Raw genomic sequence first — 13,331 nt, 5'->3', positions numbered from 1 at the left:
CCCTAGTGTTTCTCTCAATCTCTTTCTATCCTCCCGTTTTGCTTCTCTTCCCCATGTCTCCTCTATCCCCTCTCCTCCACCCCCTGTATCCCCTCTTATCCATCCCTATCAATCCATCCCAGACAGTATATAACACACAGCCCTCTCTATCCCAGACAGTAAATAACACACAGCCCTCTCTATCCCAGACAGTAAATAACACACAGCCCTCTCTATCCCAGACAGTATATAACACACAGCCCTCTCTATCCCAGACAGTATATAACACACAGCCCTCTCTATCCCAGACAGTATATAACACACAGCCCTCTCTATCCCAGACAGTAAATAACACACAGCCCTCTCTATCCCAGACAGTAAATAACACACAGCCCTCTCTATCCCAGACAGTAAATAACACACAGCCCTCTCTATCCCAGACAGTAAATAACACACAGCCCTCTCTATCCCAGACAGTAAATAACACACAGCCCTCTCTATCCCAGACAGTAAATAACACACAGCCCTCTCTATCCCAGACAGTAAATAACACACAGCCCTCTCTATCCCAGACAGTAAATAACACACAGCCCTCTCTATCCCAGACAGTAAATAACACACAGCCCTATCTATCCCAGACAGTATATAACACAAAGCCCTCTCTATCCCAGACAGTAAATAACACACAGCCCTCTCTATCCCAGACAGTATATAACACACAGCCCTCTCTATCCCAGACAGTATATAACACACAGCCCTCTCTATCCCAGACAGTAAATAACACACAGCTCTCTCTATCCCAGACAGTAAATAACACACAGCCCTCTCTATCCCAGACAGTAAATAACACACAGCCCTCTATCCCAGACAGTAAATAACACACAGCCCTCTCTATCCCAGACAGTAAATAACACACAGCCCTCTCTATCCCAGACAGTAAATAACACACAGCCCTCTATCCCAGACAGTAAATAACACACAGCCCTCTCTATCCCAGACAGTATATAACACACAGCCCTCTCTATCCCAGACAGTAAATAACACACAGCCCTCTCTATCCCAGACAGTATATAACACACAGCCCTCTCTATCCCAGACAGTATATAACACACAGCTCTCTCTATCCCAGACAGTAAATAACACACAGCCCTCTCTATCCCAGACAGTAAATAACACACAGCCCTCTCTATCCCAGACAGTAAATAACACACAGCCCTCTCTATCCCAGACAGTATATAACACACAGCCCTCTCTATCCCAGACAGTATATAACACACAGCCCTCTCTATCCCAGACAGTATATAACACACAGCCCTCTCTATCCCAGACAGTAAATAACACACAGCCCTCTCTATCCCAGACAGTAAATAACACACAGCCCTCTCTATCCCAGACAGTAAATAACACACAGCCCTCTCTATCCCAGACAGTAAATAACACACAGCCCTCTCTATCCCAGACAGTAAATAACACACAGCCCTCTCTATCCCAGACAGTAAATAACACACAGCCCTCTCTATCCCAGACAGTAAATAACACACAGCCCTCTCTATCCCAGACAGTAAATAACACACAGCCCTATCTATCCCAGACAGTATATAACACAAAGCCCTCTCTATCCCAGACAGTAAATAACACACAGCCCTCTCTATCCCAGACAGTATATAACACACAGCCCTCTCTATCCCAGACAGTATATAACACACAGCCCTCTCTATCCCAGACAGTAAATAACACACAGCTCTCTCTATCCCAGACAGTATATAACACACAGCCCTCTCTATCCCAGACAGTATATAACACACAGCCCTCTCTATCCCAGACAGTAAATAACACACAGCCCTCTCTATCCCAGACAGTAAATAACACACAGCCCTCTCTATCCCAGACAGTAAATAACACACAGCCCTCTCTATCCCAGACAGTAAATAACACACAGCCCTCTCTATCCCAGACAGTAAATAACACACAGCCCTCTCTATCCCAGACAGTATATAACACACAGCCCTCTCTATCCCAGACAGTAAATAACACACAGCCCTCTCTATCCCAGACAGTAAATAACACACAGCCCTCTCTATCCCAGACAGTATATAACACACAGCCCTCTCTATCCCAGACAGTAAATAACACACAGCTCTCTCTATCCCAGACAGTAAATAACACACAGCCCTCTCTATCCCAGACAGTAAATAACACACAGCCCTCTATCCCAGACAGTAAATAACACACAGCCCTCTCTATCCCAGACAGTAAATAACACACAGCCCTCTCTATCCCAGACAGTAAATAACACACAGCCCTCTATCCCAGACAGTAAATAACACACAGCCCTCTCTATCCCAGACAGTATATAACACACAGCCCTCTCTATCCCAGACAGTAAATAACACACAGCCCTCTCTATCCCAGACAGTAAATAACACAAAGCTCTCTCTATCCCAGACAGTAAATAACACACAGCCCTCTCTATCCCAGACAGTAAATAACACACAGCCCTCTCTATCCCAGACAGTATATAACACACAGCCCTCTCTATCCCAGACAGTATATAACACACAGCCCTCTCTATCCCAGACAGTAAATAACACACAGCCCTCTCTATCCCAGACAGTAAATAACACACAGCCCTCTCTATCCCAGACAGTAAATAACACACAGCCCTCTCTATCCCAGACAGTAAATAACACACAGCCCTCTCTATCCCAGACAGTATATAACACACAGCCCTCTCTATCCCAGACAGTAAATAACACACAGCCCTCTCTATCCCAGACAGTAAATAACACACAGCCCTCTCTATCCCAGACAGTAAATAACACACAGCCCTCTCTATCCCAGACAGTATATAACACACAGCCCTCTCTATCCCAGACAGTATATAACACACAGCCCTCTCTATCCCAGACAGTATATAACACACAGCCCTATCTATCCCAGACAGTATATAACACACAGCCCTCTCTATCCCAGACAGTATATAACACACAGCCCTCTCTATCCCAGACAGTATATAACACACAGCCCTCTCTATCCCAGACAGTAAATAACACACAGCCCTCTCTATCCCAGACAGTAAATAACACACAGCCCTCTCTATCCCAGACAGTATATAACACACAGCCCTCTCTATCCCAGACAGTATATAACACACAGCCCTATCTATCCCAGACAGTAAATAACACACAGCCCTCTCTATCCCAGACAGTAAATAACACACAGCTCTCTCTATCCCAGACAGTAAATAACACACAGCCCTCTCTATCCCAGACAGTAAATAACACACAGCCCTCTCTATCCCAGACAGTATATAACACACAGCTCTCTCTATCCCAGACAGTAAATAACACACAGCCCTCTCTATCCCAGACAGTAAATAACACACAGCTCTCTCTATCCCAGACAGTAAATAACACACAGCCCTCTCTATCCCAGACAGTATATAACACACAGCCCTCTCTATCCCAGACAGTAAATAACACACAGCTCTCTCTATCCCAGACAGTAAATAACACACAGCCCTCTCTATCCCAGACAGTAAATAACACACAGCTCTCTCTATCCCAGACAGTAAATAACACACAGCCCTCTCTATCCCAGACAGTATATAACACACAGCCCTCTCTATCCCAGACAGTAAATAACACACAGCCCTCTCTATCCCAGACAGTAAATAACACACAGCTCTCTCTATCCCAGACAGTATATAACACACAGCCCTCTCTATCTCCATGAGGTTTAAAATTTTTTCCAGTATCTTACAAATGTTGCATCCCGAGAATAAATCACTTTTTCCCACCAAAAACAGGAAGTGTCATTCTAAAGCATGTCTAGATTTAATTAGAGCTTTGATCTCAGTGAAAACCTAAACCAGATGAGCCCTGCAAATACATTTTGAGTTCAAGCCTTAAAAAAAAGAAAAAAGAGGCCAAATGATTGTCCCGTTATGCAGTATGATAGGCTATATAGGCTACTGCTCTTTACACATGTCAGGGAAACCACACAAGGCTGTAGATGTCTGCTCTCCTGGGGAAATACCTTGAACAAGCTACAGTCATCTTTTTTTGTGTGGACTGGGATAATAGTGTACCTCGTTCAAACCATGACGCCGGGAGAGAATATGTGATGCCGGGAGAGAATATGTGATGCCGGGAGAGAACATGTGACGCCGGGAGGGAACGCGTGACGCCGGGAGGGAACGCGTGACGCCGGGAGAGAACGCGTGACGCCGGGAGGGAACGCGTGACGCCGGGAGGGAACGCGTGACGCCGGGAGGGAGCGCGTGACGCCGGGAGGGAGCGCGTGACGCCGGGAGGGAGCGCGTGACGCCGGGAGGGAGCGCGTGACGCCGGGAGGGAGCGCGTGACGCCGGGAGGGAGCGCGTGACGCCGGGAGGGAGCGCGTGACGCCGGGAGGGAGCGCGTGACGCCGGGAGGGAGCGCGTGACGCCGGGAGGGAGCGCGTGACGCCGGGAGGGAGCGCGTGACGCCGGGAGAGAAGGCGTGACGCCGGGAGGGAAGGCGTGACGCCGGGAGGGAAGGCGTGACGCCGGGAGGGAAGGCGTGACGCCGGGAGGGAAGGCGTGACGCCGGGAGGGAAGGCGTGACGCCGGGAGGAAAGGCGTGACGCCGGGAGGGAACGTGCAGCTTAAGTTAAAATTCTAGGCTGGCAAAATGTAAATGTTTTAATATATAATAATGGCGTATTTTACATTTTTATAATTCGTAGTGTGGCACATTACCTTTTGATATATCACCTAATGTTGTGTGATGTGGGTATTAATGCCTTTTGTTGCTTCGTTTCTTCATCGCTTTCAACAGTTAGTTGAGATACGTTTCGTTCTTATCTTCATCGTTGTAATGACATGCGTAAATAATAATATAGGACTAGAGTAAGATGGAGACTGCTTTCACTTCTTCAACAAGATTGAATTGTTATGGGTCTGAATAAGCGATTGCTTTGGATCAGGCCAGGGAAGCTGAGAGGGGAGCCCTGTTGCCTGGGCAACACAGGGACACCATGCCCAGGCTTTTTGTGCTGTGAAAATGCGACACGGGAGGTCAGCAGTTACTGGTTTCTAAGCCCTTTATCTATTGGCTTGGAGATGGGTGCCAATGCCTCCTACAGTGGGAGAGATGCCCAGATTTCACTGGACAGCTACCCCCCCCCTTAATCTGGACAGCCCCCCCTTAATCTGGACAGCCCCCCCTTAATCTGGACAGCCCCCCCCCCCCCCCCCTTAATCTGGACAGCCCCCCCCCTTAATCTGGACAGCCCCCCCTTAATCTGGACAGCCCCCCCTTAATCTGGACAGCCCCGAGTCAATTGTTTTTCTCCCACGGTTTACCTGCTTCATTTGGTGCATGCATGAAGTTTAGGGAAATTGACATTTTATCCTTACAGTATTTTTATTTAATTTTACCTTTATTTAACTAGGCAAGTCAGTTAAGAACAAATTCTTATTTACAATGACAGCCTAGGAACAGTGGGTTAACTGCCGTGTTCAGGGGCAGAACAACAGATTTTTACCTTGTCAGCTCTGGGAATTCGATCTAGCAACCTTTCGGCTACTGGCCCAACGCTCTAACCACTAGACTACCTGCCACCACAACAATAAATCCAACTTCACTCATCAGGCTCCTTGAGAGAAAAGGACTTTACATTTTTCTGTCAGGGGAAAGCCACACTTGAGGAAACCAGGGAATAGGAGGTAGGTTTTGCTGTCAGGAACTTCCTGGTTGGTGCAATGGTCCTACCCACAGGTGGGTCAGAGAGAATCCTAGCCCTGAGCCTAGTGTGTACGCCCCAACACTCCCCTCAAGAAACAAGTTATTTGATGAACTCAAGGTCGACCGTAGGGAACACCCCCCCCCCCCCCCCCCAAACAAGAACACACCTACCTGGTTGGCGACTTCAGTGCAAGAGTCGGCGCAGACCAAGACTCCTGCTTGGGACACCATGGCATTGGTAAGATAAATGAGAATGGTCAGCATCTCCTTGAGGTCTGCACAATCCACAATCTATGCATCACCAACTCGTACTTCCAGACAAGTCTCCTGAAGACACCATCCACAGCGCACGGCCTTCACAGCTTTTGGCAAAACGCTGAGAAAGTCAGACTGGTTTGAATGCTCCAGGTACTGAAACACATCATGGAAGAGAAGGGCATTGCCCTCACCACTAACTTCAAGTTTACCCCCCAAACGAAAAGACCCCAGAGCGGCGAGGAAGAAACTCCAGCAAGCTTCGAGACGCTGTGCTATTGGCTGCTGCTCTGCAATGACATCTATCATCTGCTCACACGGGCAACGTCAGAGGCAAGTTACGACGGCATCGAAAACAGCCTAGCCAGTGAAGAAGCACAGGGGCGGTGATGGAATCACAGTTGAAGTCCTCAAGTGTGGGGACTCCACAAGCTCCTCTGTTTGTGCTGGCGGGATGGTGCTGTCCCTCGGGACATTAGGAATGTCAGTATTGTCACCTTGTACAGAAAAAACAAGAGAGACGGGAGTGATTGTAACTACTGTGACATCGTCCTACTCAGCATCACTGGTAAACTTTGCACTGAATATACACCAGATCCTCAGAGGGAAACTTTACCCAGAGTCACAGGCAGGCTTCAGAGCAGAAACACCCAACACAGACATGATCTTCTCTCCTGAGACCATTACAGAGAGCGGAGGACCTAGTGAGCAGGAGCGGCCTCTTCAAGATGGTCCAACGGGATAGGATGCCCCCCCCCCCCCCCCCCAAATAACCCTCCTCAGTATTCTTCAGTCCTTCCACACCAACATGCAAGGAACCATCCAGTTTGACGTGTCCACATCGGACTTCTTCAAAATCTTTGGCGGAGTTAAGAAAGGTTGTGTGCTGGTATTTTCCCTCTTCCGATATTACTTCCCCTCTGCCGGCAAGCCTTTGGGACATCTACAAGAATGGACGGGAAACTAGTCGATCTTGCTCACTTAAAAGCTAAAACAAAGGTGCATCCACTCCTCATCCGGGATATGTTATACGCAGACAACGCAGTAACAGCGACCCCCGTTGCCAAGAGCCACCTACAAGCCCTCATGGACCCTAACGTGCCAGGACTTCAGCTTGAAGAGAACCAAAACCAATGGGACAGGGCATTGAACAAGTTCCCCTTCCATTGACAACTACACACTGAAAGATGACAGCAACTTCACTTAACCTTGGGGTCCACCCATCGCCAGCAACCTGTCACTTAACCTTGGGGTCCACCCATCACCAGGAACCTGTCACTTAACCTTGGGGTCCACCCATCACCAGCAACCTGTCACTTAACCTTGGGGTCCACCCATCACCAGCAACCTGTCACTTAACCTTGGGGTCCCATCACCAGCAACCTGTCACTTAACCTTGGGGTCCCATCACCAGCAACCTGTCACTTAACCTTGGGGTCCACCCATCACCAGCAACCTGTCACTTAACCTTGGGGTCCACCCATCACCAGCAACCTGTCACTTAACCTTGGGTCCACCCATCACCAGCAACCTGTCACTTAACCTTGGGGTCCACCCATCACCAGCAACCTGTCACTTAACCTTGGGTCCACCCATCACCAGCAACCTGTCACTTAACCATGGGTCCACCCATCACCAGCAACCTGTCACTTAACCTTGGGGTCCACCCATCACCAGCAACCTGTCACTTAACCTTGGGGTCCACCCATCACCAGCAACCTGTCACTTAACCATGGGTCCACCCATCACCAGCAACCTGTCACTTAACCTTGGGTCCACCCATCACCAGCAACCTGTCACTTAACCATGGGTCCACCCATCACCAGCAACCTGTCACTTGACGCCGAGCTCAGCAGCCGTATCTGAAAATCAACCTCTAAGCTTAGATCTAGTCCAGTGGTCACTATCCTTTTTCTGAGTAAAAATCACAATCACAGTAAAAAAAAACAACACAAACAAGCCCAAGTGTTGCTTTCTTTAATACATTATCACGGCATATTGGCTATATGCCTGGTCTGATACATTATCACAGCATAGTGGCTATATGCCTGGTCTGATGCATTATCACGGCATATTGGCTATATGCCTGGTCTGATACATTATCACGGCATATTGGCTATATGCTTGGTCTGATACATTATCACGGCATAGTGGCTATATGCCTGGTCTCATACATTATCACGGCATAGTGGCTATATGCCTGGTCTCATACATTATCACAGCATAGTGGCTATATGCCTGGTCTGATACATTATCACAGCATAGTGGCTATATGCCTGGTCTGATACATTATCACAGCATAGTGGCTATATGCCTGGTCTGATACATTATCACAGCATAGTGGCTATATGCCTGGTCTGATACATTATCACAGCATAGTGGCTATATGCCTGGTCTGATACATTATCACAGCATAGTGGCTATATGCCTGGTCTGATACATTATCACAGCATAGTGGCTATATGCCTGGTCTCATACATTATCACAGCATATTGGCTATATGCCTGGTCTCATACATTATCACAGCATAGTGGCTATATGCCTGGTCTGATACATTATCACAGCATAGTGGCTATATGCCTGGTCTGATACATTATCACGGCATATTGGCTATACGCCTGGTCTGATACATTATCACGGCATAGTGGCTATATGCCTGGTCTGATACATTATCACAGCATAGTGGCTATACGCCTGGTCTGATACATTATCACAGCATAGTGGCTATATGCCTGGTCTGATACATTATCACAGCATAGTGGCTATATGCCTTGGCTGACAATATTGTTCTCAGACCATATTGTATTTCAAAATTTCCAGCTTTGAAAAAATCGATCAGTTGTATCACTTGCGAGGCAAAACTGAGCATACATTGAAATTATTTTCTATTTTATTTGCCTGGACTTAATGGTAGGTCTACCTGCATCGGATGGTCAGCCTCTGCAGAGGGAGAGAGCAGAGCAGCAGAGGCTCCTGCCTCTCACGGTCCCTGTTCTCCTTTCTCCAGTGAGACTGGGGTGTATTCATTACGCCAAGCAGTTGTAAAATGGTTTATTTAACATTTCTTACCCTCTCGAGTTGGGCCCCAAAGTTTATCGGGCACAGCAACGTTCACTAGACTCATGAAGTAGAAATTCTGGTTATTTCATTCAATGTATGGTTTCTTTGTTCATATTTCCTGGGTTATGTCGGGAGTTCTGTGTGTTTGTGACCGTCTGTCATTCTGGTTGTGCGTAGTAAGAGATTGCGGGACTCCGTGCGCATAGAAAAGGGCTACGTGTCAGTATATTGAATAAGATCACATTGTTCCATTTATAAATGGTGATGAAATATAATGAGTAATCATAAGACAAAATGTAACAATGGATGGGGTAAATGGCCTTTTACATTGTAGAACCTGTTTATTGGTTGTAATTGCCAATTGGATGGTCCGGGGGTGAGCGGCAAGTTCTTATGTAGCTGTTTGATTATGTACAGATTCTATTTGGTTTCTCAAGGGGAGGCTGTGCAGTCTTGTCCTCTACCTGTGTCTGTTCAGATGGTGCAGGGCCTGATACAGAGGCTATTTATTTTTGGGCTATTGCCTGTGTATATTTGATGAATCTACTTGTATATTTTGTATGATCCGACTGCGGCACGTTCGCCATTGGATCACCAAGACCTGTAAATAAATGTCCACTCTGAACTCGTCGACCTGACTTGTTTTCTGCTGATTTTAAGGCTCTTGTTACTGATACAAAGGCTCCATTTTACAACTATATCATCAAAATGTGTTGTAGACAAAATAATGAGAAGGGCTGTCTGGTAGCCTCAATAAATAGACAAAGATTTTGTAGTTGGAAAAAGTTACTGCACGTATATATTATTTATTTTTTACTTGAGACTTGAAGAAAAGAACTTGACTTTCTCTTAGAATGTACGACTTGGACTTGACTCTTGACCCGTTCTACTTGGGATGCGACTTGAGACTGGGACCTTGTGACTTGAGACTTGGACCTTGTGACTTGAGACTTGGACCTTGTGACTTGAGACTGGGACCTTGTGACTTGAGACTGGGACCTTGTGACTTGAGACTGGGACCTTGTGACTTGAGACTGGGACCTTGTGACTTGAGACTGGGACCTTGTGACTTGAGACTGGGACCTTGTGACTTGAGACTGGGACCTTGTGACTTGAGACTGGGACCTTGTGACTTGAGACTGGGACCTTGTGACTTGAGACTGGGACCTTGTGACTTGAGACTGGGACCTTGTGACTTGAGACTGGGACCTTGTGACTTGAGACTGGGACCTTGTGACTTGAGACTGGGACCTTGTGACTTGAGACTGGGACCTTGTGACTTGAGACTGGGACCTTGTGACTTGAGACTGGGACCTTGTGACTTGAGACTGGGACCTTGTGATTTGAGACTGGGACCTTGTGATTTGAGACTGGGACCTTGTGACTTGAGACTGGGACCTTGTGACTTGAGACTGGGACCTTGTGACTTGAGACTGGGACCTTGTGACTTGAGACTGGGACCTTGTGACTTGAGACTGGGACCTTGAGACTGGGACCTTGAGACTGGGACCTTGAGACTGGGACCTTGTGACTTGAGACTGGGACCTTGAGACTGGGACCTTGTGACTTGAGACTGGGACCTTGTGACTTGAGACTGGGACCTTGTGACTTGAGACTTACTTGTGACTGGAATAATAGTGACTTGGTCTCACACCTCTTGTCGGTCGCTGTCGGCTTGTTGGTGACCACTGATCTAGAGTATGGCACAAACTCAGTTCACACACAGGTGCCTGTATACCAAACCTGTGTCACCAGCACGCTCACACCAAGCCTGTGTCACCAGCACGCTCACACCAAGTGTGAAGGCTAAGGAACCTCCACCTGCGCTGCCTGAGGTGAATACTGGGCATCACCCAGACGGACAGGATCACACATACCGCGGTCCTGGAGAGTGCACGACTACCCAGTATGTATTCTCTCCTTAGGCAACGACGTTTTCGCTGCCTCTGCCATGTACATCGGATTGATGACGAACGAATCCAGAAGGACATTCTCTCTGAATTGTCCTCTGGAAAGAGACCAACTGGCAGCCCACAGCTTACGCTGTAGAGATATTTGCAAGCAAGACAAGTCCTTTACCATCGACATCGACACCTGGGAAGATTCTGCCCACCGTCTCCACTGGCAGCAGGCACTTTTCAGCGGGCTGCTGACAAGCGAAACAACCCTGGCTCGACACTGAGAAGTAAAGAGAGCGAATAGGAAATAACATCAGGACAGCACCACATCGACAACATCTGTCCGGCAATTGTGGCCGAGTCTGACTCACACGGATTGGACTTAACAGCCACAGCTGTTAACCTAACCCCTAACCCCTCAAGGTCACAGACGCTGCACTAAGACCTAACCCCTCAAGGTCACAGACGCTGCGCTAAGACCTAACCCCTCAAGGTCACAGACGCTGCACTAAGACCTAACCCCTCAAGGTCACAGACGCTGCACTAAGACATAACCCCTCAAGGCACAATAAATATGTGGTCTCCTGAGACTAGCTTTTCCTGGGACTCCACAAGAGCTAAAAATAAGAGGCCAGTGGAGAGCAGATGCATATTATGCAAAATATTAGTGCAGAGACTAAGTTTAAATGTTTGTAATTTAGCAGATGCTCTTATCCAGAGCGACTTACAGTAGTGAGTGCATACATTTTCATACTGTCGGCACAAGAAGTGTTCTGCGGTGGTTTAATTTCTTACCAAATGAGGAGAGAGACAAACTTCACACACCAGTCAGAGTTATACTTAAACTACATCTTTAATAATAAGAGCTTTGCAATAGCAATTCCTTTCAATGATGCGCCATTTCTAATGAACCATTTGAAAGTGACAACACCAAAAAATACAAAGATCTTTTATAGCCAAGATACACCCCTCTCAACCTACATGACGAACAACAGATACATAGAACATTTCACAAGGCGACTTTATAAAGGAGTATCACGTAGCCAGATAGCATTCGCTATAACTTATCGTTCAGTTTGGTACCTAAGACGAGGTTCTAATCTCGTTCCTGGTACTTCATAGCACAGAACCATTACCTCATCCAATGGCATAACTCAATTGTCAACTCTAGATACTCCCATCTCAAGTAAAACCACTTCTTGACCCCTCTCCTGGACAAGCTCACTGAGGGGAGTGAGCCTCTAGGTCATACACTATCCCAAGATAAGTGCAACATCAGAGGGGACATACAATGGTTCCAGTCACTGCCATACACCTCCCCCCAATGCCAAAGGAGGGAGTGACTTGAGCACAGACATTGTGGAAACCAGTAATTGGCTCCACATTAATCACACCATCCCTTCACATGGTTTAAGAATAGGTAAAGACACATTCACATATGAAGACGATGTTCCATCCTGTCCTCTTCCCTTTCTGATATTCTGCATAGCACCAGATACATGTAAAAGACAAGCCTGACCTCTCCCCTCTCTGGGCCCCAAGTGACTGAGCCCCAGCTGAGGGAAGAAGTACAACTGCCAACACCAGAGTCCAAAGGGATACATTCTAATAACAAGTATATCACATAAGCATATTATGCAGATAAGACATCTTAATTATCTATGTTACCCAACTAATTCTGAGTCATCCACCACAGTTCGTCGGGAGCTTCATGAAATAATTTTCCATGGCCGAGCAGCCGCACACAAGCCTCAGATCACCATGCACAATGCCAAGTGTCGGCTGGAGTGGTGTAAAGCTTACCGCCATTGGACTCTGGAGCAGTGGAAATGCGTTCTCTGGAGTGATGAATCACGCTTCGCCATCTGGCAGTCCGACGGCCGAATCTGGGTTTGGCGGATGCCAGGAGAACGCTACCTGACCCAATACATCGTGCCAACTAAAGTTTGGTGGAGGATTAATGGTCTGGGGCTGTTTTTCATGGTTCGGGCTAGGCCCCTTGAAGGGAAATCGTAACGTTACAGCATACAATGTCATTCTAGACAAGTCTGTGCTTCCAACTTGTGGCAACAGTTTGGGGAAGGCCCTTTCCTGTTTCAGCATGACAATGCCCCTGTGCGCAAAACGAGGCCCATACAGAAATGGTTTGTCGAGATCGGTATAGAAGAACTTGACTGGAATGCACAGAGCCCTGACCTCAACCCTATCGAACACCTTTGGGATGAATTGGAACGCGGGCTGCTAGCTAGGCCTAATCGCTCAATGTCAGTGGCCGACCTCACTAATGTTCTTGTGGCTGAATGAATTTAGCAATGTTCCAACATCTAGTGGAAAGCCTTCCCAGAAGAGTGGGGGGCTGTTTAAAGCAGCAAAGGGGGGACCAACTCCATATTAATGTCCATGATTTTGG

General features: G+C 47.3%; 1 protein-coding gene across 2 annotated transcripts in view; it reads left to right on the top strand.

The window, feature by feature from the left end:
* LOC139581791 (catenin alpha-1-like) overlaps positions 1 to 13,331 on the top strand; it is a 246,011-nt gene that overhangs the window by 207,244 nt on the left and 25,436 nt on the right. The gene's annotated exons all lie outside the window — the stretch shown is intronic.

This window comes from Salvelinus alpinus, chromosome 7 (assembly GCF_045679555.1).
Source record: "Salvelinus alpinus chromosome 7, SLU_Salpinus.1, whole genome shotgun sequence".
NCBI lineage: Eukaryota > Metazoa > Chordata > Actinopteri > Salmoniformes > Salmonidae > Salvelinus > Salvelinus alpinus.
Note: the sequence above shows the minus strand (reverse complement) of the source record. Positions and strands in the feature narration are given on the sequence as shown.